At 44.3% G+C, this 27,529-nt stretch overlaps 1 protein-coding gene across 11 annotated transcripts in view; it reads right to left on the bottom strand.

Annotated features, from left to right (window-relative positions):
- Window positions 1-27,529, bottom strand: part of GATAD2A (GATA zinc finger domain containing 2A) — a 108,060-nt gene that overhangs the window by 76,560 nt on the left and 3,971 nt on the right. For 5 of the 11 annotated variants that reach the window (XM_079116727.1, XM_079116734.1, XM_079116739.1 and 2 more), the window contains exon 1: window positions 14,898-15,206. The exons of 3 other annotated variants lie outside the window; for them this stretch is intronic. The gene's annotated coding sequence lies outside the window, so the exon portion shown is untranslated. Of the gene's footprint in view, window positions 1-14,897; window positions 15,209-27,529 lie in introns of those variants that run through there. 3 more of the 11 variants (XM_079116730.1, XM_079116731.1, XM_079116735.1) reach the window with 3 other exon arrangements.

Raw genomic sequence — 27,529 nt, 5'->3', positions numbered from 1 at the left:
GAACCACCCACAAACCAAACCATGCCATGGTACAAACTAAAGCCATGTGGCCAGCTCACAGGGGAGCTCAGTCCAGGAGAAGCCCAAGAATCCTCTGGATTTGCTCCAGGTCCAGGCCAACAAGCTAGATCTAGATGCTTCAACACTGCCACAAACTCTGACCACACACTATAGCCATCACAAAAATTGCATGACAAACTTTAAAATGCTACAAAGCAAAGTGCTGGGGTTGGGGGCATAGCTCAGTCGTCCATCAGTATTTAGCACAAATGAGGCCTCTGGTTCAATACACACACACACACACACACACACACACACACACACACACGAAGAAAAGTGATGGCCATGCTTGTAACCCCAGCAACTCAGGAGGTTGAGGCAGGAAGATTCCAAGTTCAAGGTCAGCTTCTTAGTAAGATCTTGTTTCAAAAAAAAAAAGGACTGGGGATATAGGTCAGTCATAGAGTGCCCTTGGGTTTAATCCCCAGCACACACACAAAAAAGCTACAAAATCCTAAGAAACTATAACAATGGCAACATCTATCAGTAGATCATGGCTGGCAATATACATCAACTAAGAACAAACTGAGCTAGGCAAGGTGATACACACCTAAAATTCCAGTCACTTTGGAGGCTAAGGCAGGAGGATTGCCAAATTCAAGGTCAGTCTGGGCAACTTAGCAGAACTCTGTCTAAAAATAAAAAACAAAGCCAGGCACAGTGGCACAAAACCTATAATCCCAGCAGCTCCAGAGGCTGAGGCAGGAGCATAGCGAGTTCAAAGCCAGCCTCAGCAAAATCAAGGCACTAAGAAACTCAGTGAGACCCTGTCTCTAAATAAAATACAAAGTAGTGGTGGGGATGTGGCTTGGTGGTTGAGTGCCCCTATGAGTTAGTCCCTGGTACCAAGAAAATAAAATAAAATAAAATAAAATAAATAAAATAAAATAAAATAAAACAAAATAAAACAAAATAAAATAAAATAAAAAGAGCTGGGGTGCAGCTCAGTGAGAGAGCCCCTGAGTTCAATCCCTAGTACCACCACACACACACACAAAAATTTTTTTACAAGGATGTGAACAAACTCTATGCCTTCCTAACAACAGAATAATAAAAGTATGATAGCATACTGCCAGAAATAGCAGGGGCTCCTCAAAGAGGAGTTCTGTTGCACAGAACTCTCAATTCTCCTCAACACCAACTCCAAGCCTTACAGGGTCAACTGAAGCCGAGATGGAGAAAGTAAAGCCTCCTTGAGATCTTAGATGGGGCAAGGAGGAGATGAGGGTTGGATGCCCAACTTCTCCCCTACATAGACATATCCTATCACTTAATCCTCACAATTCATTGAATTTCCAGGCTTACAGAAGGATACCAAGGCTTAGGCAGAGGAGGTGCCATGTGGACATACAGCCCTGCCAGCTGGGAGCAGTTCTGCTTGCCATAACACACAGACAGCATCTCAGGAGCAAGTAGGAAGATACATGTTGTGGGGTCAGATACCTGGACCAGAACAGTCAGAAAAATGCCAAACTGCCAGACTTTCAGGATAGCTGGTAAGGAGACCTGGAGTCTGGAAATACATTTGGGCTTCAGTCTTTGAGTGGGAGCTTTCCTTGCAAGGTTTTAGTACCAAAACTGATGAGTTATAAGATGCAATGCAAATTTCACTTGAATATCTGCCTTAAAATAAGAGTGCTTACCTAGCACCTGTGAGGCCATGGGTTCGATCCTCAGTACGACATAAAAATAAATAAATAAAAGGTACTGTGTCCACCTAAAATTCAAAAGTATTAAAGAGAGAGAGAGAGAAAGAGAAAGAGAGAGAGAGAGAGAAGAGAGTCTGAAAAAAATCCTGAAAGTCATGAAGACTTGGTTTGTGCCCTTAATGGACTGTGCCTACATCTAACAGTCACCTCAAAGAAAGACAAGGGCCCACAAAAGGTAAGACTGCCACACAAAACCCATATCCAAGGAGGAGTAGCACATCTTTCTTCCCTTTGCACACAACAGAATGACACATGGGCAAACATACATAGAGCTGTCATTTGTACGCAAACATGAGTCCAATGCATGTGGGAAAACGAACACACATGGAGGGCCTCAACGCACATGGAGCCAATACATATATACATACATCAACATACACAAGCACATGCATGTGTGCACACATGTACACACACACAATCAAACTTTGCCCTCCATACTTCTCTGTTCATTTTTTGAGAACTTAGTGCATCCCAAAGAAGAACTGTTATGTGATCGGATTCCCAAACACCCACAAAGTCCATCTCCCCAGTGTCTCCAAAGCACAGTAATACATCTCCTAGAAAGACAACATGGACAGACGAAGGGACAGTACACAGTACAAGAGGAGAGAAGGGGGCAGGGCAAAGGGATGAAGAACATCTCTACGTTGTCTGCTATCAGTGTTCACTCTTCACTCACTCCTGCAACTTATCTTTATTGGCCAGCCTTGCAAAGGACTCCATTGGAGAAGGAGTTGATGGGGAGTCCACTTCACTGCCCCAGGCTGTGCTACCCTGCTCTGTCCTGCCCTCCCATCCCATCCTCTGCCTCCAGCTACCTCACACAGACTGAGGCTCTACCTGTCACACCAGCACCAACATCCAGCCTGAGACCCAGGCTCTGTCTGTCCCCCAGACCCTTACTTACTACTGCCAGGGTAGGAGCAAGTCTACCATACTCAGGCTCCAAAAGAACCAGACTTCCTCAGGAGTGCTCATCAGCTTTGATCAGGCTTTCCCTGATCTTTCATTGAGAAAACTACTGCTAGGCATACACATTCAAAATGTTACAGAAAAGACCACTTATGAAAACTTTGGGGACATCAAGAAAATCATCTTTAATGTTGACAAGAGATTTTGTTACTAAAGAGGAAAAAAAAAAGTGTAACAGTGACTACTAATTATTGAATTCTTTATTTGGTGCCAGGCAAGGTGCCAGCACTTCACATGCCTGATTTCATTTAATCCTCACAACCACAGAACTAAGTACTACTGTTACCACCCACACTTCACACAAGGTACTGCTGTTACTCAGTTCATAAGAGTACTGCCATTATTACCCACACTCCATATGAAGTACTGCCATTGATACACACTTCAAGACAGGCACTACCAATGATACCTCCACTTGAGAGATTAAAAAAAAAAAAAAAAAAAAAAACAAAGCTTAAGGGAATTGTCCAGTGTCATACAGATAAGAAGTCAAGTGGGGGAGCTGGGGTGTGACTCACTGATACACCCAAGCTCCCCCATTTGCTCTCCTTCAGTATAGAGCAAGTGCTTTGCATACAAAGCCCTCTGCAAGGCCCTCAATTGCATCCCCAGCACCACATACACACACACACACACACACACACACACACACACACAAGTCTAATGGGCAACAAAATCCAGGTCAGCTATCTTGAAGCCCAGGCTCCAATCTGAACTGCCACATCATGTACAATCTGGCTATAAGACTATCCTACGGTTAATCATTCCCAAGGCTCTGGAAGAAATTCCTAGAGCAAAGACTTAAGGATCAGCACAGACCCAAGACTGCTTTTCTAAGTACATACTTACTTAACCCTTCAATGAACTGCATGAAATTCCCAGAGAAGTGAGCCCTACTGTGCACACCCACACATCCTGTGGAACGCAGCAGATTCAATTACTGGTTCTCACCTTTGCAAAATGCACTAAAATTCTCAAATGTGCCCCCATGTGTACAACCAACTACCTGCCTTCTGTTGACAAAACACTTCTGAATCCCTGCTGCCAATCTATAAGCCAAGAGCAGGGGCTTAAAGGATTTGACAAGCACTTCCCAGCCTAGGTCATAACCACGACCAATTTTCATCTTCATTTCCAAAGAGACATACACACACCAACCACATACTCAGGACAGGAGCAAAACAGGGTCCCTCTTCTTCCTACCACCAGGACAGCACTAAGCATCCAGCTACAAGAGACAATGAGCAGAGTAGACAGACCAGAGGGCAGAGGACAGGTCTCCTAGCCACTGACATAGCAAGGGGATTTTGAAGATGGCAGAGGACACAAGATCTGGGAGACAGTCCATAATCAGCTAGGAGGGCCTCCCAGAGTAGGTGATGATCAGAGTACATCTTAGTTCATTTCTGCCTAAATTATCTGATCCCTTGCTCCCATCCCTAACTTTCCCAATCAGGACCCTAACAGGGACTTGGTGATCATCAGGCAGATGCTAAATCATTTTATACAAATGCCCAAATCCCCAAGGCTCCTATCTTTCCTGTGGCCAAAGCCCCTCCCCATTCTCAATGGAATACTCAATTCTGCCAGAAGAGCCAAGACGTGAAAACATTTGAGCAATGCATGAAACAACTAAACTTCCTAAAACCAGCAAGCAGCAGCTGTTAGAATAATTCATGTGGGTATTTCAGAGATATATCTTAATCACCCTAGGTCTTTCTGGAAAAGTGTCTAAAACTTCAAGTGGGAAAATGCTTAGAATCTAGAAAATACAAGTTTGCAACCAGACCTCAAGGTTCTGGGATCACAACGAGCCTTTCCTGGACCCCTGAAATGCTAGAAAGCTCTTTCTCAGGCTAGGTTAAATTCTGGGTACTTCTAACTTCCATCACTCCATTGATACTTCACTGTTATCCTTCTTCTTTCGCAGGTATCCCAGTCATCTATTTCACAGCTCCCAGTTCCATCTTCACCCCTCCCCACCAGAACTACAAAATCTCCAAGGGCAAGAATGGGCCATCTCAGTCATCACCCCCAGAGGCTCAAAAAGCTAAGCAGGAAAGGAACTCCCAACAGTTGTCAAATGGACAGATGAATTGTCTTCAGTCCCTGGTATCCATTTAATCCCTACCCAATCTTCCTGCAGTGTCTCTGGCACCTGTTCCTGCTTTTTATTCCCTGTCAAATCCAAGGCCTTATCAGTTCATCTCTGCCTTTTGTCAATGGCCTTTTCCCTCCCCAACTGGCCTCCCTGCCTAATGTGAGTCAACACTCCTGCTCAGAGTGCACAACTCCCTTATGCGTTCTCCCTGCTTTTAGGATAAAGTATAAACAGACTACTATTTTAGATCACTGACAATAACTGGAACTTGTGGTTTTCAACTTATTTCCCAGTAAAATTTTCCACAAATCCTGGGGTCCAGGAGGGTGAAGTGTCCTTGGACATCTCTACAGGGGCTATAGATGACCTGAGACCAACCACATCTCCTCAGAATAATGGGATGGGGGATTGAGGGTAGAGGGTGGGGGCGGTGAGAGGAATGGAGCAGACACCCCATCTTTTTCGTGGCATGTAACAAAAATTCTATTTGAGTCAGGCACAGTAGGACACAACTACCAGTAGCTAGTAATCCCAGCTACTCAGGAGACTGAGACAGGTGGATGGCAAATTCAAGGTCAGCCTGGGCAACTTAGTAAGGCCAAAATAAAACAAACAAAAGGTTAGGGGTACAGCTCACTGGTAAAGCACTTATCTAGGATGTGCAAGGTCCTAGGTACAATCCCCAGTACCACCAATAAAACAAAAACAAAAACAAACAAATAAAAAAGAATGCAATTTGTATAGCACACTGGAGTAAAACAAGGTTACTTACAGCCTGAGGCGCTGACTGAGGGCTGAGGCTGCTTGGCTACTAAGACATCTCTGCATCCCTATCACCCATCGTAGCCCACCAGCTAAAGTGTTCTGCTTAAAGAATCCCATTGCTAATAACACACCTCCTGCTCTGGTCATTTCATAGTGTGGCGATGCAATGCCTGGGCTGCATTTCACTCTCTGGGGCACCTTTTGGTATAGCTCAGGCTCTTAAACATCAATGAATTCATATTTCTAGATAACTTAAACCATATGAGTATGTAAACATAGTGGTAGAGGGTTTGCATAGCATGTGCAAGGCTCTGAACTATATCCACAGCACTGAAAACACACACACACATACACACACACAAACTTTAAAATAACCAACAATGAGCCAGGCACAATAGCACATGCCTGTAATCCCAGAGACTCAGGAGGTTGAGACAGGAGGATCCCAAGTACAGGTCAGCCTCAGCAATTTAGCAAGATTGTCTCAAAAAAATAAAAAGGACTGGGAATGTAGCCCAGTGGTAAAACACCTCTGGGTTCAATCTCCAGTACCACACCCCCCACCAAAAATAGGAAAGAAAAAAAGAAAAAGAAAAAGCCAACAATGATAGGTTCACAGACTCAGGAGTTAAACAGATAGAGGTCCCCTAATTTTTCTAAGTAATTTTTGTTTCCTTTTCCCTTCTGCAATAAACCAAAAGCAACAGAGTGTGTGAGCTCCCATCATCTTAAACTTCACAGAAGGTGGGAGCAAGTTAAGTGTGAGTTGCTCACTCAATAATGAGCCCCTTCCCTAAACAGTCAACTGTCCACTTTTGCTGCCCTTTGGAGCATGGTCACTTGATCTTATTTCTAGAAAGAGGAACCCCTTTCCATACTCTCCAAGAGTAGGAGCAAGCTGTGGCTTAACAGCAGGAAAGGCCTCCCATCCAATTCTGAGCCAAGAAAGCCTGGCTTCCCAATAGGCCTCCTGAAACCCTCTACCACTCCACACCTTCTCTGAACAAAACCTATTCAATCCCTTTAACCAGTTGTCCTGTGATACTGTTAAGACCACCCCAGTAACCAGAACAGACTCTTCCACTTATAAAGGGTATGCAAGAAATAATTCCCCTTAATGTTCTCAGCAGCTAGCATCCTTAGCAGAATGTAAAGGCCTCACTCTTGCCCGGGACTTGCATAGCTGACCAGGGAAGCCCATGTGGGACCTGACATGTGGTCTGTTCCCTGCCAACTTCAATGAAATGCTCTTGGATATTGAAATGGTCACCCACTTATCACCTGAAGGATGTCTGTAAGTTAAGTGAAATTACTTTTTAAATAATAGACAGGGAAAAGCAGTTTTATGCTTTTAAAATTGAAGCCATCACCTACTCGATTCCAAGACAAAAAACCCTACTAGTTTTTTTGGTTTCGTTTTTTTGTGGTGCTAAGGGCCTCTCGTAGGTTAAACAAGTGCTCTACCACTGAGCTACAGCCCAGCCCTACGGTTTTATTTTTAAAAGGCAGCCCTGAGTCAGTACTTCCTATCAGCATCCTGTCCCATCCTCACATTGTACACCCATGATGACCTCAGGGCTCAAAAAGAGAGAAGGCCCTGAGGAAGGAAAGTGGCAAATGGATCTACGTTAATTATGTGAGGAAACTAAAAACAAAACTAACAAAATCATGAAGAAATCAATAACAACTATGGAGATTAGAAAGACTAGGGAAGTTTTAGAAAGAGCTAAGTTCTTGTTCCCTCAAGTCAGTGTTGGGCAGGACACTCCTCCACTTGAGTTCCTGGTCACACTCAGTAACATGAAGGAGTTGCCTGGCTTGGATTGAAGTCTACATGCCAGGTGTTGAGTTCAGCAAAACTGGGTGCACAGCAGAAGCAAGTCCCAGGTGAATCCTAGATTGTTTGTTGCCCAACTACCAAAAATAGTTACATTTCTAATGCTATGATTTGACAAATACAAATTGACAGTAAGGCTACAAAGACACTACAATCCACACTCAGTACATTAATACCAAGACAAAAGCGAACCTAGGCTGGGTTATAATCCCAGCAACTCATAAGGCTGAGGCAGGAGAGAAGTTTGAGGGCAACCTCAATAATTTAGCATGGCTCTAAGCAACTTAGCAAGTCCCTGTCTCAAAATGAAAAGGGGCTAGAAATGTAACTCACACTCCAGACCTGGACCCTCCTATGACTGACAAATAAGGCTCTCATCTTTTCCCCAGATTTCAACATTAGGATATACCACTTGAAAATGAGACAAGAAGACTCAATAAAACTTCACTACAGGTTTGGTGAAGGGAGGCAGGAGAGCGATGACCCACATACAAAATGCTGGGATGATCAAACAAGTGTGTTAAGGAAAGTGCTAAACACTCGTGAGAACTCTCCCTTTTCTAGCGGATGTGAGCAAATCCCAAAGTGGAAGCCGACTCTGGCATCCTGTGAAAAACCTTACCATTGAAGAGGGTTGGCAATAACCCTTAAAGAACCCAGGAATACGGCATTAAACAGAAAATGAAGAATAGGTGTTCCATCAATGATACCAAGTCCTAAGAACATCAGAGGTCCCAAGTGACTCAAGCAATTTAACCAATGCCTTCAGACCAAGAATTCAGTATACGATTCTCTACCCAAATATCAGGCATCATCACTGAAAAATGTTATTTCCTCTACAGATATGAATGGAAAGAGGCAACACCTAAGTTTCCAGAACTTGCTGGCAGAGTGAGCCTGTACAAAACACATAAGAAAACTAAAAGTCTGGTCAGCCACGATGGGACACCCTGTAATACCAGTAGCTGGGGAAAGTGAGGCAGGAGGATCACAAGTTCAAAGCCAGCCTCATCAACTTAGTGAGCCCCTCAGCAACTCAGCAAGGTCCTAAAGCAACTCAGCAAGACCCTGTCCCAAAATAAAAAATAAAAAAACGGCTGGAGATGTGGCTCAGTGATTAAGTGCCCTGGGTTCAACGCCTGGTTAAAAAAAGAAAGGAAAAAAAAAAAAAACTAAGTCTGCTGTTGCTACCATAAAACTCTACAACTGGAAACTCAAGTGATAGAAAACACTGGCTTGAAACCTGCTCACCTTCAAGGTCATGGTGATCAGCCACCTCTAAGGTTAAGAATGTGTTCAATATAACTTAACAGCCCCTGCCTCAAAGGCTAATTGCACAGAACAGCTGTGACTGGAGGAAATGGGAGTAGGTGCAAGTTTAGGGCCACAGGGTTTTTTACTTTCCCTCCAGACAATCTAACTGATATTTTAGGTGAGAATCCTTTACAGTGAACTCCAAAGACCCCCAAATTGCTAGCTTGCAGTGGGATTTTGTTTTAAAGAAAACCTAGCCAGGCATCTTGTCCATACCTATAATTCCAGTTACTCAAGAAGTGTAGAGCTGGGGAGATAACTCAGTCAGTAGAGTGCACAAGGCCCTGGGTTCGATCCCCAGCACCGCCAAAAAAAAAAAAAAAAAAAGTGGAGACAGGAGGATCAAAAATTTGAAACCAGGCTGGGAAACTTAGCAAGACCCTTGTCTCAAAATTAAAAAAAAAAAAAATCAAAAAAAAAAAAAAAGAGCTGGAAAATGCAGTTCAGTAGTTAAGAGTGCAAATGGGTTTAATCCTCAGTAACAGAGAGAGAGAACCTAGTTCTTCAATCTGTTCCATTGTGCATGCATGATAACTGAGATGCAATACCAGGGGATAGCTGTGTCATCTGTCAGGGAGAAGGAACTTTGGCTCCAGGATGAATGGAGAAATAGACGTTGGGCCACTCCAACTGCTTGCAAACACTTTCCATTTGTCCTCACAGCTATCCTAAGGCAAAGATACCATTCTCATCTACACATGCAAAAGCTGAAGCCTACTGGCCAGGTGAGCCAGTCAAAGTTAGAGAACTGTAAACAGTCCGTGGTAAAGTCAGATCTGTCCAACTCCCAAGCTAGCTAGGGAGCCATAAGTCTAGAAGGGAAGTCCAGAAGGACACAAATGCACAACAACCAACCTACTTCAAACACTGGCCAGAATCTCTGAAGTGATAAAGTCAGAGAGGCAGCGGCCCCTCTTGGCTCCCAAAGGCAGGATCCCATGACAGATCTGTCTGGCAAATAACTTCCCATCTCACAGATGGAGAGACTGTCCCTGAAAGTCAGGATGGTAAGCACAAAGCCAGGAAAGAGGGTACCTCCTTTCCTTGGTGGGACACAACCAACCCAGTCATTTGATACCACTAGGGGAACCCTAAAACTAAAGAAAAATATATACAGTTTGAAATCGGAAAACGTGAAGCCAAGTCTTAACTTCAGCATAACTAGTAAGTGATACTTCCAAATGCCTCTCTGAAGGGGACTTTGCCTTCTCCATCTGAAATGCAGATACGGGCTGTGGCACAAAGTTGAGGTAAGGCTCCAAAGGACACACGACAGACATACCCACGAATGTGGAGATGCTTCACGCACAAGAAGTGCAACAGTTGTTAATGCTTGTGTGCTGTGGCTCATCCATTCTAGTCATAATGACAGACACCCACCTTTGAAACACACACTAGACACTGGGGTAGACCACCTGCATTTGCTATCTTATTCCCAACACAGTCTCCCATAGTAGACAGCAAACACCACCCACCTTTACAGAAATGGAAATCAAAGGACCAGTCGAGCTGAGTCCCTACAAAATAGCCTGAGGAGCTAATCCCAGGCAGTGGGAGGCTAAACCAGGGCCAAGCAAAACTCCTGCAGGAAACTCCTGCTCAGTAATAGGACCACAGCCTCATCTGGCAAACAGCAAGCAGCACTGGGCCGTGCCAGGGAACAGCGTCCCTGGCACAGGAGGAGCTGGTCTGCCAATATAATGTGGCAGTATTCTTTTCTTTTTTTTTTTTTTTTTTTGCGGTGCTGGGGATCGAACCCGGGGACTTGAGCTTGCAACACAAGCACTCTACTGACTGAGCTATCTCCCCGGCCCCAGTATTCTTAACGTGTACTCAAAGGCACCATCTGATTTAGGCTGAGTTAAGTTTCAAAGTTCAAACCAAAGGGTCTGACTAACAAGGCAAGCCAGGCAGTACTGGGTCCAGAGAGAGCTACAGGAAGAAGGACTGACTAAAGGATTCTTCAAACCCCTCAAATAAGTAGACTTTCTCTGCAATCCCACAAGGCCACAATCCCAGCAAAGACCCTCCCTGCCCCAGCTCACAGCCCCACCTGTCTATCTTTGAATAAGTAGCTTCAAGGTCTTACAACCTCAACTGCAAACTCTTACCTCAACCTACCAGGGGACCCATTTGGACTCTGCCCGTCTCCAGCCAGCATATCCTAACTATCCTGTTTCAGATGTGGTTCTCTACTCTTCACACACAAATATGTCTTCAATCCTTTTATATTAAAGAACTCTAGAGAACCAGGAATCAGAACAGGAGGTTAGTCCCCAACAAACTCACCTGTGAAACACAGAATACCTTTGGGAAGGTGAAGAGAGAGAACATGAGTGTAGCACATGGAGAAACTGCAAGAAGCCTGGGCTGTGCCAACGTGCGGACCAACAGCCTCAGGACCTTTACCCTACACCCTGGAGGGTTTCTGAGAATTCCCAGTCAATTCCTGAGGCTACCTGCAGGTATTCTATTCGAATAAGTTCCTTTGTCTTCTAAAAGACTAACCTACATTTTCATCAGTCAAAAAGAGGTCACAAATACAGCCTGGAAAGCACAGGGTGGGGGAGGGGCCAAAGTCAGAGTCTGACATTCTCTCTACTAAAAAGTCCTGGATCTTTGTAGAAACACAAGCAAGCAGGATCTCTCCAGTCAGGACTTTAGTTTCTGAGAACACCAGTCTCCCTACCTTTTCACTGTGATCAATTAATTCAAGACCCCTGTACTTTTTATGCCAACCTTAACATACTGCCTAATTCAATTCAGAGAGATAGCTTTGTACAATTAGCACATAAAATAAGTTTTATTACCTGAAAGAATAGTAATCTGAGGCCAGGCTCAGTTACCTCCTGAAACAATTCAGATAACTCGTGAGCATCTATTCTAATGACCACACTTAACAGGCAACATAGTTCTGTAAGCCTCAAACTATGACACTGACAACTCGTTCTTCTGGTTCTGCAGTGCTTCCCAATCCCAAGACAAGAAGGTTAAAAGGAAATCCCAATGATGCTCAATTACCCCAGGACAAGCTGCTCGTAAAGAATTCAGTCTGTTTCACAATCTTCCTAGTTTTCTACAATGTGCATAAATTAACTGATTATCAGGGGAAAGGTGTAGAAAAATAGGCCCTGCCTATTCCACTTGATGGCACAGGAACACCAAGAGTCCAGGCAGGTACTTCTCCAGGCAAGCATAGTAGGTGCCCATGCTTTCAGATGTTAATGTGTGCTGATGGTCCTTAACTGAATTCACTGGTAAGGACCATTACGTTTGCCTTCTGTTGGGAACTGACACACCAATATCTGAGAATCTGTATGTTGACCTTAATTTTCTCCCCAAGAAAACAAATAACAACAACAACAAAAAAAAAAAAATCAACACTTCAAAATAGTTTTCACAGTTTTTCTCACCCACATCCTTTAGAGGCATCCTTCAATGCTCTGCTAAGACCCAAAGAAGTCCTGGCTCTGAGCTTTACCCCACCAGCTCTTCCCTGTCCTATCCCCTTCCATGAGAGTCCCACTACTCTCAGGGATGAAATTCGAGACACTACCTCATCCCAGGGATATCCAGCAGTCTGCCCACCTGGTCTCCAGCCTGCCTATCTATTTTCTTATGTCTCTCTCTGCTCCAACCCAACAATCTTCCTTCAGGTCAAGCACTTTCCTGCCAGAAACTCTTCTCTATTCTTCACCCACTAGTCTCACAATAAACTCCACTAAGCAGGGATTCTTAGCACAGTGCCAGAGGCACAGTATGTATGCCAATATGCATTGAATAAATCCACAAATCACTTCTTGGAATGCCAGAAATTCATAAAATAAGTGGTACAAAACAAGTCAGGGGAGATATTGAAGAGTTAATAGTTAAGATCTTTAAAATGTGTTTCATTACTAAAAAATGTTCCTCATTAAACACACACACACACAACACAGAAATACCCCCCAAAACTTTTAAGGCAGGGAGAACACATGCTAATCCTAATCCACAGGTTTTCATTGACACTTTGGTACAAGTCCTTCCAACATTTCTTCCTTCCCGAGTAGCATTTCCCCCCTCATTTTCAAAATATAAGATTGCAGGATCTGCCAAATGATACTGCATTAATAGAGATGACCTGACACTAGAAAAAAAATGATGTAATGTAAGTGGAAATAACAATACGTGTATATCAATAATACGCAAATCTTCCCATTCTCTTACACTACTTACAAAATGAAAAGCAATCCTTGTAAATACCAGTTTCAGTATTTTAAATAAGGAATAAAAGATGAAAGGAGGGGTTAGTAAGTGAAGGGAGAAGATTCTAGAAAATGATTCTCAAAATTCCCACACTCTAAACTGCTTCCTCTAGTCAAGGGCCAACTTTCTAACTTCAAGGCCTAGGACGTGAAATGTAATGAAGCAACTCCACAGCTCCGCTCCACAGAGCAGGTATTTCTGGTGTCCCCACACCACCAGATCATTTCCCACTTCCATGCAGAGATGCACAGGAGCCTGGATAAGAAAACTGCCTCGTGTAGTTTCAGGAGTTCCTGGGAAATGCTCATGCAGTGGGCTTGAACACAGCAGCATTCATGGGCTCTAGAGTCCCAAGCCAAAGTTCAAGCCCCACTTCTAAGCAGCCCTGGGCAAGCACCCTGGCCTCTAGCAGTCCCAGTTTTCTCACCTGTGAAGTGGAGATTATACTACCCAAACATAGGACCATTACAAGCACCAAATGTCTGTCGTGGAACTAGCACACAGTAGGCACTAAATGTGGGGGCCAGTCAGAGCCATGAGCCCTCCTCCGCAGCTTGCAGTCAGGTCCAACAAGCTACTGATATTAGCATGTATTAACAAACTGCTGCCAGCAAGCATTCTTTATGTAATCTAGCTTAAAAGAAAACTTGTAACTACTACCAAAGAAAAAGTACATCAACAAAACAGGATAAGTCCAAGGCTGAAGCAAAAGCACAGAGGACTGTCTGTCCCTTGGTTTCTCTGTACTGCCATAGCCAGGAGGTGTCACTGTGTGAATGGGCACACTGAACCAGAGATGTAAGGGGCGCTGTGTACTCCAAGAAAAACGAAAGAAGTAAATGGAGATGGAAGAGAGAAAATTCAAGGCTCAGGTGACTCACCAGGACTTTGTTCCAAAGAATCCAAAGCTCTTAAGATAAGGATGAACTACACACCTAAAGATATTGGGTCAAGTTATACAAAATTAAGCACTCTGCAAAATTCCCAAGGCAGGGCAGAAACATGCATTCAAGGGTTGTCATTCAGTCTCTAAGGGAGAGATCCCCATTCGTTTCTTAGTCTCTGTGTGCACACCCCAAGTGTCCGACTGTCGCTGCGGCCCTGCCCATAAGCCTTTCCTTGTTGAAGTGATCAATTCCGATTCTTGGCAATAATCCCTTTAAAAGGCCAGCTGCTGCTGTCTAGTCACTGATGCCAACCCATTCCAGGTGGGAAAGAAAGAAATCAATAGAGCCATCTCCTAGATGGGGAAGCAAATTTAAAGTGTAGGGCCTTGAGAAAGGATGGAGCCCAGAGAGGGGGAAGGGTCCCGCGGCTCCCGGGGGTCAAGCAGGAAGGGCGCGAGCAGGGGAAGGGCGGGGGGAGGGCTGGCCCTGCAGGCGTGGGCGCGCGGGGACTCTTATTCTGACACGGGATCCGTCGCCGCCGCCACCGCCGCGGGGTTCAGCGCCGCAGCCTGGCCCGCCTGGGACCCCCGCCCCTGCACAGGACCCCCGCCCCGCGCGCCCACGTGCCACCCGCCCGCCACCCCCTACTCGTCCCGATTGCTCCGAAGCGGCGCCTCGCGGCCCGGCCCCTCCCCGGCCCCGGAGGAAGCGCAGAAGGAAGCGGGGAGACGCCGCGACTTTCCGGGACCCCCGCCCCACCAGGCCCCCACGTGCCCGGGCAGCGTCGGAGCCGGGAACTTTCTGGGGCAACACAAGAAAGACGCTCCCGGAATACAAGGAGTAGAACTCGCTCGCTCTCACTTTTCCACGCTCACCCGGGGGTCCTCTACTGACCCCATACCCCAGGACCCTGCCTGGTCCGCGCCTCCCACGCCGCTCGTATCCACCGCGTGCCCCCACCCCATCTCCGGGCTCCCGCCCCCAACCAAGTTTGGTCTGGAACTTACCGGGCCGCGGGTCGGCCGGGCCCTAGGGCAACGCGCGGGTTCGCAGGGCTGCGGGGCCGGGGTCGCCCGCGGGGCCGGGCGGCGGAGGGGCCGGGGGCGCCGGGCCGTGCGTGTTAGCTCCGCCTGTGGGGCCGCCCGGGCCCGCGGCGCTCGCTCCGCCGGTCCTCCCGCCCGCCCGCGCCGCCGGCCAGATAATGCGCCCCTCGGCCGCACACATGGAGCCCGGCGCCGGCGTCACCGCCCGGGACATGCGCACCAGGTCAGCGCGCCCGGCCCGCGGCCCCCAAAACACCGGGGAGCTCTTAAAGGCGACGCCGCCCGCCCGCGCCCGGCTGGGCGGGGCCCGGCGGGCGGTAGGCGGGGCCTGGATGGGCGGGGAGAGGCTTGTGGGCGGGGCTCTGAGGCGTAGGAGGCGGGTCCCGGCGGCTAGGAGGGCGGGGCGAAGCAAGCCGGTCCCGCCCCGGAAGCACCGCCCCTACCCACCGCGCTCTCACGCGGCTCTTGGTAGGCTATTTGGTTTCCCACGCGGGCTCGGGCGGGTTCTGTACTGGTTGAGACCCAGCGCCCTCCACAGGCGGAGGGGTCGTCGCCCCTTCACCCGCGGCAGAGCCGGGAGGGCCGCGCCCAAGGCTGACTCACGACGCGCTCACTGCTGACCTCGCTCCAGCTGAGTTGAGCAACCTCTTAACAACTCTGCAGCCTCTGAAACGGGGGTTAAAATACCATCCTCGTGGGGGTCGTCACACGTAAGTTCCCCTGTGGAGAACTTCGACCACGGTTTCTTGCGGGTGGCGGGTGTGGATCAGCTGAACGATAACTTTTCCAGCACAGTGAACAGAATGCTACGAAGAAAGAATCCACCCACCTGAAGACACTTGGGGACGACTGCTCTCTCGAGTTACCTCCCTATCTGCCCCGTGCCTGAGAGAAGATGAACACCCCCTCCCCCAAGAAGACAAATCTGCATCCCTCACTCTCCGGAGACACAGAGGAAATACAGTGTAGCCTGAAAGAGAACTAGGCTTTGGAGATGTTAAACTGCATAACGAGAAAACACAACTTCTGTAGGGAAATATAAAGTTCATAGAAATCCAGTATCACGAGGCTCTTTAATGTCAAAGAATCACCAGAACAGGCTCTTTTCATGTTCTTTTTCCGACTTAATTCGTGACGAGACGCCTAGACTCCTGAAGAGTAGTGATTTAATTTTTTTTATAACATGCAATGCAATTTTAACAAAAGTTCCACCAAACATAACTCTACCACTTGCAAAGTAATGTTTCATACTGTAGTTCATCTGAAAGATAATCAATGTAATTTCCACGATTGGGTGTCTACCCCAACTTGAAAAACGTTTCACTTAGAACTACTTTTACAAAATTGTTTTTCTGATACATGACCTCTCCTAAACAGGAAGTTTCCAAAAGCCCCCTTTTAATTGTGTCTAGTTTCACACACAACTCGCAACTTTTTTTCATTGATTCCACCCACATGCACCCCAAAATCTTCCAAATGCTTAATGCAACATCTGGTACAACCTCCCCTGGGCCAAAAGAGAAGCATTCCTCAACCTAAAAATGATACAAAATATAAATTGATTATTTCTAAAGGCTGCTCTGACCCAGTTTTGTCAGCAACTTGCTTTGCTACAAAGAAATTCAAATGTTCAAATTCAAACACCAAACAAAAACATTCTTATTCTCAAAGTGGTACAGGAATTCAGATAGTTCCCAGATTCCATGTGCCAGGATAGATTAGAGCAAATGTTTAGAAATTTCACTCTAATATAGCGGGGGTATATTTTAAGAACTGCTTCAAGCTGTGATGATTAATCAGATGGTGTATGTTAAAGCAACACAAGCAAAATATTACCTCATGACTCCTTACATAGGTCTCGATTAATGCCAACTTAATTAACTACAAAAGGAGCAGAGTGTGGTCAGGATAGAAACCTGAGACTTCAGATAAATGTAAGGATTCCAGAGTCTAAGCTAGCAAGCCCTGTGTGAGTCACCAAGGTGACAAACTACCCTGTTTTAAAGAGGGAGGCATCAGCTGTAACATATTAATGACACACCCCTGTGGTCTGAGGTATGCACTTGTGACAGGTGGGCTATTCCAAAGGGCAGTGGCAGCTTCTCCAGGTGAGGAAGTCAGGGAATGGGGGACAGTGGGCAAAGGTGAAATGGCTACAGGGTTTATGTATGTGATAAGAAAAGAAAGTCATGTGTATAGATGGATTAAGTGACAAATGATAGTGAATCCAAACCTGTTTGTGGGTCTTTGATTAGGTTTAGCTGCTTGGACTAAAGTCCTTGCTGCTTCCATGCTTAGTGGTAGACTAAACAGCAAATAGTTCAGCTAGTGATTATGAAATATGATGCAATCACCTGCACATGTCATTCTAAAGCTGAAGAAACTAAGAGACGGCTTGGGCTAGAATCATGTTTTTCTCAGTTTTCTCCTCACCTTAAGAGTAAGTTTTTAGTACAATGCATTATTAACACTTCTGGGGCAAGTGCTGGGGTCACAACTTGCCTGGCATGCACAAGGACCTCAGTTTGAGCCTTAGAGTTAAATCAAACACACTCACACACAAACACTTGTTATTAAATTTTTCTTTTAAACTCATTTTAAGCTTCATATCTTTCATAGACCAAATCCTTGCTAATAATAGGCCTCCTTATACCCTAACCACTATAAAACAGTCTATCTTTCAAATATACTATTAGATAAACTTCTAAACACCATTTCAGTCCTTTCCTACACAGTTGAGGAACTGAAGAAAAACACTGGGGTCTAATTCCATGTTTATGTCTCCTTTATACAGAAAAATGGCCAAAGCCTATACACAGTGTCAAAATGACTGAAAAAGAGTAGCATCACCTACTGAATGTTGAAGGTATTGTACTTTTTTTTAATGAGAAAATTTCTTTGAGACAGGCACAATGGCACACACCTGTAATCTTAACTACTCAGGAGACTGAAGCAGGAGAATGGCAAGTTTGAAGCCAACCTCAGCAATTTAATGAGATCCTAAGCAACTTAGTGAGACCCTGTCTCAAATTATTAAAGAACAGTGCTGGGGATGTGACTCAGTGGTTAAGCACCCCTGGGTTCAATCCCTAATACAAAAAAAAAAAAAAAAAAAAGAGAGAGAGAGAGAAGGAGGGAGGGAGGAAAATTTATTTGAAATTTCTGGTGGACAAAATACAAGATGCCTTATTATGATAAACACTAGGTGACAAAAACTGTCTAAGAGATCACTTGTCCCAAGACTTTAATGGGCTAAGGAGCCTGCAGGCACATTCTCCAAAAGCTGACAGGCTGGTGACACAGAAAGAATGACTGTAAATGTATGTGTGCACATACACATACACACACACACACATACACACATACACACAAGAGTTGGCGGTAAGCTCAGTGGCAGAGCACTTGCCTAACATGCACTGGTTGGATCCCCAGTACCACCAAAAAAAAAAAAAAAAATTATTATTACCCTTGTGAAAAACCACTGACTGCTCTCCCTACTTTGCCTTTTTTAATATTCTAAAGTTTACACTGTTTTTGCTGACTTTCTCCCCAGTGCTGAGGATTGAACCCAGAAGTGCTCTACCACCGAGCTAGGACCCAGTTCTTATGTTTTGAGATAGGGTCTCGCTAAGTTGCACAGGCTGACCTGACACTTATGATCCTCCTGCCTCATTCTCCCAAAAGTTGGGCTTATAGGTCTGTGCCACCACACCTGGCTGTTTTCACTGAATTTAGGATAACATAACCATAATATCTAAGGGAGGACTGTTTTAAAGTTATTTCACTGCAAATCCACACTCACACAGTGAGAATACAAGGCAATTGGCTGGGAAAGGAAAGGGAAAGATTAATTTTCACATGAATTTGATTTCCTTAGTACTTTGATAGTTTTGATACTTCTTCAGGATTGGAAAATAGCTAAAGGTACTCTTACAGTGATGTTGTATGAAAACCACAATACTTCCAATGTATTACCATTGCTAAAAATGTCATTTTGCAATCACAATATTCCCACACTAAATGAAGAGTTAATGGGAGACAAAAACAGCTCAGCAGTACTGTTGTCCCCTAAGGGGCTGAGGATGTCATACATAACCTGGGTTCATTTCCTCAGTATTGGGGGTAGACTTAGTCCACTTTGTCAACATGCATTTGTTGGGTTGTGAATGCTATGTGTAACCACAACTCCTTACACTTAGAATTCAGGCTCCATCTGAAGTTAGGCAGTTCTTTCCAGAGTGCGGCCCTGATGATGTCCCTCCTGCTTCTACAGGGCTCTGAGCACAAACACTTCCCTAAAGGGTTAAGCACCAATTGCTCAGAAGTCTTGTTGTGAACCGGAAGTGCATCTCCCACTGTCTTTATCTGCATGTGTCACTAGTTGGCAAGGAATATCTCTTTTGTGTCTACACATGATTTACAAAAAAAGTTCCCACCTAATCTAGATCAATGCTAAGTCTTCAAAAAGTTAGTAAGTAAATGTGTTCTATGAATTAAGGAATCAAAAGAAGAAAATCAGAAAGTATGATAAAAAAAAAAAAAAAAAAAAAAAAGACTGTCTGCCAGTCTTGAGTCTAGCTATCTAGCTATCAGCCTATTCAAACCTGCTCTGCAAAGAAAGACTGTTAGTCACATCATTCCTGGGTCTGCTAGTAAACACCCTTAGTTTAGAAAAAAAAGAAAATGGCATGCAGTTCAAACCCCGGTTGTTAAACTGGCAAACTGTCCAACTTACTGTTTTCTGAAGAGAAGGGGAAAAATATTCCTCCAAGGTATTTTTCTAATAGGATAGGTAACCCCTCCCCCCATACAGGTGGAGGGTTTTTCTAGTTTATTTTCTCCTTCACAGAGTGATAACAAAGAACCACACCCTCTTGAAGGCCTAATGAGGCCTACATTTCACTAATTCTTGGTTTGAGAAAATTTTTCATTTCAAATTTAGGTCAAAAGTCAACCTTCGACAGGGACACTTTGAGAGGTTAAAAATAAATCCTAAAGTTTGAAAACGCAATGAAAGTTTAAAAATTATTCTTTTTTTTTTTTTTTTTTTTTTTTTTTTTTTTTTTTGCTCTATGTAAATTTATGATTACACAAATGGTATGCCTTTACGCCATGTACAAACAGAGAAGCAACATGTATCCCATTTGTTTACAATAAAAGAAAAAAAAATAAATTAAAAAAAAAAAAAAAAAGAAAATATTTGAGGTTTGTAAACCATGCAGGCTTCATTGCAACTACTCAGTTTGGCCACTGTTGCCCAAAAGCAGTCACGGACAATACTTAAGTGAAAGTGTAGCTATGTTCCTATAAAATTTTATTTACCATAACACATGACTGGCCCATAGGCCATACATAGTTTGCTGACTCTGGTCTCACCTATTCTTGTATGTAAATTTCTAACTCAGCATCCTAAATGGCCAACATATTTCTATATTAGTTTCACTAATAGTCTGAAGTTGTTCTGTCTTTTTTTATTTTTATGGTACTGGGGGTTGCCTCACATAAGCTGGGTAGTTTTTATTACAAAATATTTCAAAGGAGAGTGTTTTTGTGTGCATATATCTAGACATATATACATACTTACATATAAAAGGAACGAAGTATAACAAATGAACAGCATGCTTCCCCACACCCTTGACTGGGCCTCTGAGGAAGATGCCTCAGTAGACACCACTGAGGTTCTGCCTCCCTGACCAGCTGATTCTTAAAGGCACTGCCTGCCCACCTGTTCAAACTTCTTACATACTTGGGCACCATCCTTCCATAATGTCCCTCGAAACCATCCATGGTTCTTTCCCTTGCTCCAACAGGGAAATCACATCAGGCTTGGGAGTAGAGAGTCCTCAGAACCTGAGTTGTGTTTCCCTGGATCCCTCTCTTGGAAAAGTACAGCATCCACAAAAAGCAACTGGTACAGCTCCTCCAGGTTGTACCTGATGGACGTGCTGCCCTGGATGGCCCTGACCGCCTCGTGCAGCTTCCGCCACGTGTCCTGGGTGTAGTTGTCCGGCAGCCGCGGCCTGTCTCGCCATTGAGGGCTCGGCCGCGCGGGACGCCGCCACACCAAGGGCCGGGCGCGCGGGGAGCGTGTTCCCAAATGGGCTGGGGACTTCCCACATCGTCTCGCGGAACGCGCGGGGACACCCCAGGCCGAGGGCTCCCGTGCGGACTGGGACCTCCCCGTGAGCCGGGAACGCGGGCACACGTTCCTGGCGGCCTGCCTTCCCTCCTGGCTCGCAGTCCTAAGGGCTCCGGCGCGCGCTCTAAAAATTATTCTTGATGTGTTAAGAATTTTAGACCAGGGCTGGAGTTGTGGCTCAGTGGTAGCCAAGCACATGTGAGGCATTGGGTTCGATTCTCAGCACCACATAAAAAAAATAAATAAAGGCAATGTGTCCATCTACAACTAATTTTTTTTTTTTTTAGACCAGCTGAAGGTCTACCCAGTGGCACACTTCTGAAAATCCAGAGTCTGGGGAGGCTGAGGCATGAAGATTGCAAGTTTGAGACCAGCCTCAGCAACTTAGTGAGGCAGTCTTAACCAATTAAAAAAAAGGAGCTGGGGATGTGGCTCAGTGGTTAAGTGCCCCTGGATTCAATCCCCAGTATTGGAGGATTTTTTTTTTTTTAATTTTAAGACAGGGTCTCACTAATTTGCTCAGGGGCTTGCTAAATTGCTGAGGCTGGCCTCAAACTTGCAATCCTCCTGCCTCAACTTCCTGAGTCACAGAGATTACAGGCATAAGCCACTGTGCCCAGCTAAAAAATACTTTTTTAATTTCAAAAATTATAATAATTTAAAATCAGTTGAAAAGACAACAATTCTGGGAAAAAATTCTTTTTTTCAGGAAGCAGCTTCCTGAAAGCTCCTTTGCAGGTTAAATTCTACATAGACTATGTACCATTACAAAGTCTAGATAGCTTGATTTCACTGGTCATCATTGGTTACTTATTGAGGAAAGCTCAATTTAAACATTTTGAGTTCAATCTTTTTTATTTTTTTTTTTTTTTTGGTGAGGGTGTATATTGGGGATGGGCACTATTCCAATGTGTTACATTCCCAGTTCTTTTTTTTTTTTTTGGCGGGAAGAGAGGGGTACTGGGGATTAAACTCAGGGGTACTCCACCACTGAGCCACATCCCCAGCACTCACTTTTGCTGAGGCTGGCTTTGAACTCGAGATCTTCCTGCCTCAGTCTCCTGAGCTACTGGGATTACAGGCACGCACCACAGTGCCCAAACCTTTTTATTTGTTTTTATTTTGAACAGGGTCTCTCTAAATTGCTGAGACTGGCCATGAACTTGCAATCCCCCTGCCTCAGACTTCCTAATTGCTGGGATTATAGGTGTGCACCATGGTGCCCAGCTTGGATTCTTTCTTAGATTATATTATGGCACATTTTACCTTTCTACCTTTGAGTAACTTTGGCTTTTCTTGCTAAAGTACTCTGTTCCAACTCTTGACTTTGAGATGAGGATACCTCATCAAGTTGAGAGAACTTGCCTGGCTGTTTTTCACATGCAGATCCCTTCCACCCACATAATTCCTCACCCCAGAATGCCTAGCCACCTAACAAGTAGTTCCTCCCTGTCCCGCCTTCTTCCTCCATCCAACTGTAGCATACTGCTGCACTTACTGGTTCATGCACCTGTCTTTTCTTGGTAGCCTATGAGCTCCTATTCCCAGCCAAATGTCTGACCCTTAGCAAGTTAAATTAGTATTTCCATATCCTTTGAAGACAGGCTTTTGCTAGCACATATGCAGCCACATGGAGTCTAGCTATTCAGTGTTTCCCTCAGTTGCCCCATCATGCTTCAGGAGGCATTCCAAGTCCATATGGCAAGTATGATAAGGTGATACTGCTACAATGAACAGAGGGATCTCACTGGGAAAAAAATCAGCCAACACAGGAACCTCCACATCAACAACTCTCAGGTGTATCTAGTATAAGCCCCAACATGGGAGCTTGCTCTTAAGCAGTCTTAACTGCTGTTGATAGCTGTCCAAATTGTCAGAAGGGACAGTCAGCCTTGATATAATTCTGTAACAATACCTTTAATGATCTGGCCACTTGTGCTTTTACCATGCCCATACCACAAATCAGGATTTGTGGATCAAACCTGAGGATCAAAAAGATTAGGCCACTTGTATTAGGCCATTTTCCTGAAGTCACAGGCCAGCAAGTTGTGGAATCATGACTCAAACCCAAGGTTTTCTGGCTCTAAAGTTTCTACTGCACACAGTGACTCCCACAGTACCTTTACAGGCAAACAGACATACATAACTACAAACCATTCTTCAAGAGTACACCCTTGCTGAAACACCTATCTTCTATGTGTTTCTCTAAGTTCTACACACACCTCTAGGGCAGCCCTGGGAGAAGATAAGCTCCTGAGAGCAACACTATGAAAATGCAATAGGAAACCATTCTGTTGGCCATTTTGCCAGAAAGGCTTCTGTATTGTGTGTGTATTAGCCAAGCCCCCAGAACTGTCAAGTGAAAATCCACAGGTGGCTTCCAGCTCTAAAGGTAAGCCACTTACCAAAAAAAAGGAGTACTTGAACATATTTTCTATGTTCAAATTGGTGCCCAAGAACTAGGCCAAGAGGGAAAATAACAGGAAGTAAGGCGGGAGCAAGCATCTACTTCCCAAGGGCAGCAGAAGCCCAGAGATGGGAGCCTGGTCACATGCAGTTGCATTACTTGTCCACATCCACTTCCAGTCCAGGCCTGTCTCTCCAACTCCATTCATTACTTGAGAGGGAAGGCAGGCAGAATAGACTACCAGAAACTCTCCTTATAACACTCTCCTCCCTCTCCCCTCTGTGCCCTAAAGAAGAATCCAGCCCTACTCTGACTCTACCCATCACAGATGCATATACGTAAGAAAGTCTCCTGTCAAATAACTGGTCTATGTGAATTAACATCAAGTCTAAGGGTTGGGGTTGTAGCTCAGTGGTAGAGCACTTACCTAGCATGTTGAGGGCCTGAATTCAAACCCAAGTACAGCCAAGTCAGGTGGGTGAGGGTGAGATGATAACATCAAATCTAAGATTTCTAGCCTTGCCCTAAAATAGGAAAATCAAAATAGTACCTTTTCAGCCAAGCACTGCACAGTGGTGGATGCCTATGATCACAGCTACTCGGGAAGCTGAGGCAGGAGGATCACAAGTTCAAAGCCAGTCTCTAAAACTTAGAAAGACCCTGTCCGAAGGAATGGGCATGTAGTTCAATGGTAGATCACCCCTAGGTTCAATCCCCAATACTGCAAAATAATATATAAATATATGGCACTTTCCCAGTCCCGGTTGAAGAGGAAATCGCATGCAAAAAGAACCTACCATTACATGACAAAGCAGTCCTCCATTAGAAATCTCACTTTTCTCATCGATCAACAGCCAAGTACCTCCCTCTCTGAATTTTTTTTTAAGATTTCAAGTAGTGGGGCATGATGGCTCATGCCTGTAATCCCAGTGGCTCAGGAGGCTGAAGCAGGAAGATCATAAATTCAAGGTCAGCCTCAGCAATTTAGCAACACCTTAATTAGGCAGTTTAGTGAGACTCAAAATAAAAAATAAAAAGAGCTGGGGATATAACTCAGAAATCTGGGTTCAATTCCCAGTGCCAAAAAAAAAAAAAAAAAAAAATAGATTTCAAGCAAGCCAAACCAAACGTGATGGCCCAACTACTGAGGAGGCTTAGGTAAGAGGGTCACTTGAGCCCAGGAGTTCAAGGCCAGCCTGGACAACACTGAGAGACCAGATCCTGTCTCAAAACAAAAGATGTCAGCCAGGTGCAGTGGCATATGCCTGTCATCCCAGTGACTCAGAGACTGAGATAGAATGATCACGAGTTTGAGGCCAACCTCAGCAACTTAGTGAGACCCTATCTCAAAATGAAAAATAAAAAGGGGCTAAGGATGTGGCTTAGTGATTAAGCACCCCTAGGTTCAATCCCTGATACCAAACCCACACACACACACAGATTTCAAACAAAGCAAGAAAGACTTTTAGAATTGTTCATGCATTGCCACAAAGAAATGCCGCAGGACTCCAAAAACACACACCACCACCGATGTCAAGAAAAGCAAAGCTGAAAATATTCCCTATGGTGACCATCCCGGACTCACCATTTCTCCAAGTTTACAGCCACAGTCATCATGGATCAACTACTGCCAACAGCTGACAATCAACTGGGAAAAATGCCATAAATTCTGCCTCCTTTTAGAGGGAGGAAATAAGTTTAGAGAGGAAATTAAGAGAGGTAGGGAGGTTTTGCTTCTAAACTCCAAGAAACCACCCCAAACTCTCAATGAGGCTAGCTGCAGTATTTCGGGAGATTCCCAGAGACCCCACAATACTATTTCATTTGTTTGTTTTCTTGTCCGCAACAGGGATGCAAGGTCCTGGAGGGCCCATTGCAACAATTCTGCTCGCTACTAGACCTCAGCACCCAGCACATGCTTCTCAGACATGCAAACATTTGTTGCTGAATTTTCACTGACATAGGAAGTTACATCAACCAGAAAATTTAACACTTTCAAATTTCTAATCCAATTTAAGTTACATTTTTAAAAAACTTATTTTCAAGTCGGGCTTGATTCCTAACAGAAAGAAGGAAAGAAAATAAGAGAGAGAGAGAGAGAGAGAGAGAGAGAGAGAGAGAGAGAGGGGAAGGGAGGAAGGAAGGAAGGAAGGAAGGAAGGAGGGAGTGGGGCTGGAACTGGGGATATAACTCAGTGTTAGAGCATTTGCCTAATATGTGCAAGGCCCTGGGTTCAATTCCCAGCTCTAAATGAATAAATAAGTAACAAGGAAAAAAAAACTATTTTATGTCCACACAGGAAAACTTGCCATAAGTAAAGCTCTTATTTGAGTGCTCACACATCCCTTATAAGCCAGCTTAGAGGAATAAACTCTTTTTTAAAATATTTTTTTAGTTGTCAATGTACCTTTATTTTATTTATATATATATATATATATATACAATGCCTCAACACATGCTAGGCAAGCACTCTTCAACTAAGCTACAACCTCAGCCCCAGAGGAATAAACTCTTCTACAAATAACTATACCACTATAAACAAAGGCAGCCAGAAATGATAAAGCAAAACTTAATACTAGAAATTAAAAATAACACCATCCATTCATTTGGATGGACCCACTCCATACAGTAGTTTTATCCGCATTCCAAAAGAGGTCAGCTTATTTATCATCAAGATCCCACAAGGATTGAATGCCCCCAGTGCTGTCTCCAACAGGAAGGAAACCCTGACTTCCTAGCTATTTCAGTTATATAAATCAACAGTTTATCAGCCAGAGTTAGAAGCTGACCAGTGTTTGGACCCACATGCCTTTTACAGCTGCCCACCAATGGATAACCATATTACATTACCTCAAATAAATGTACCTAGATCAATATCATTTCTAACTATCCAAGGTCTTTTATTGCTGTAAGGATCCTTCAATTAAAAAAAAATTTTTTTTTTAAACTTCCTGTTAGATAAAGAGACACGGTGGTGGCGCCACCATCCACCCAAGTAAAGTCTGTGGTACACAAGAGACAACATTATTTCAAAGAGAAGAGTGATCCCTTTAAAGTTGTTTACCTCATTTTTTAATATTTTTAAAATAATAAACTTTGCTCCTTTCTCATATAGTGGATGTGTATCCTTAAAAGAAATGAAGTCAAGGCCCTGGGGTTTGATTCCCCAGTGCAAATAGGAAAAAAAAAAAAAAAAAAAGAATTGAGACAAATTTAAGTTTGGTGGATTTTCCTTTGCTTCAATACAAAGTCATGTGTATGGTGGGAGAGGGTTAATAATTCCAGGAAAAAAAATTCTTCTTCAAACTTGGGAGCAGCCCACTAGGGGCCTAGTTCAGATTTTCACCCATTATTTCCCTCTGGGTTTTATCCATCAGGGGCAGAAGCAGAGTCCATCTGCTCCCACACTAATAAGTGAAGAAGGCTAGGCCCAATTTACGTCACAATTCTAGGGCTTACACTAATTGCTAAGAACCTTCTTAAAAATAAATAAGTGTCCTGCTCACCTTGTTCCCAATCCATTGCCATTGCTCTCCTACCCTAGTATTGCCTTCACTCCCCAACCCCAAAAGAGCTAAATTATTATCACTACAGCTCTATAGACCCTAGTCCCGGGAGTGAGGGAATGAATTCTGATCTCCTCATGGGCACTAAGCCACACACTGGCCCTCTCCAAGTACTATTATTGTGTGGCGTCAAATGCCTTTGTACACCACTTTCCCAGTCTTTTGTTCCCAAATCTGATCCATTACCATGAAAGAACAGTTCATCTTTCAAAGTTCTAAAGTGTATAGGAACAGATCGCTCACCAGGTAACTGCTGCATATCACTCACTCAAGCAGCCTCAAAATATGGATAAAATCCTTTATGTTCAACTATTTTTTTTTCTTCTCACAATTCTTCAAGTTCCTTATAATCTTCTATTATGCCTATGATCTATTTAGAGTAATACCTCTCCCTACTTGCCCTTAACTCACAAATTATACCCATTTGACAGAGGGAGAAGCCAAAGCCAAGGCAAACACCAATACCCCACATAGCAAATTCAGC

This window comes from Sciurus vulgaris (genome assembly GCF_902686455.1).
Source record: "Sciurus vulgaris genome assembly, chromosome: 16".
Taxonomy (NCBI): Eukaryota; Metazoa; Chordata; class Mammalia; order Rodentia; family Sciuridae; genus Sciurus; species Sciurus vulgaris.
This window is presented reverse-complemented; position numbering and strand designations above follow the sequence as displayed.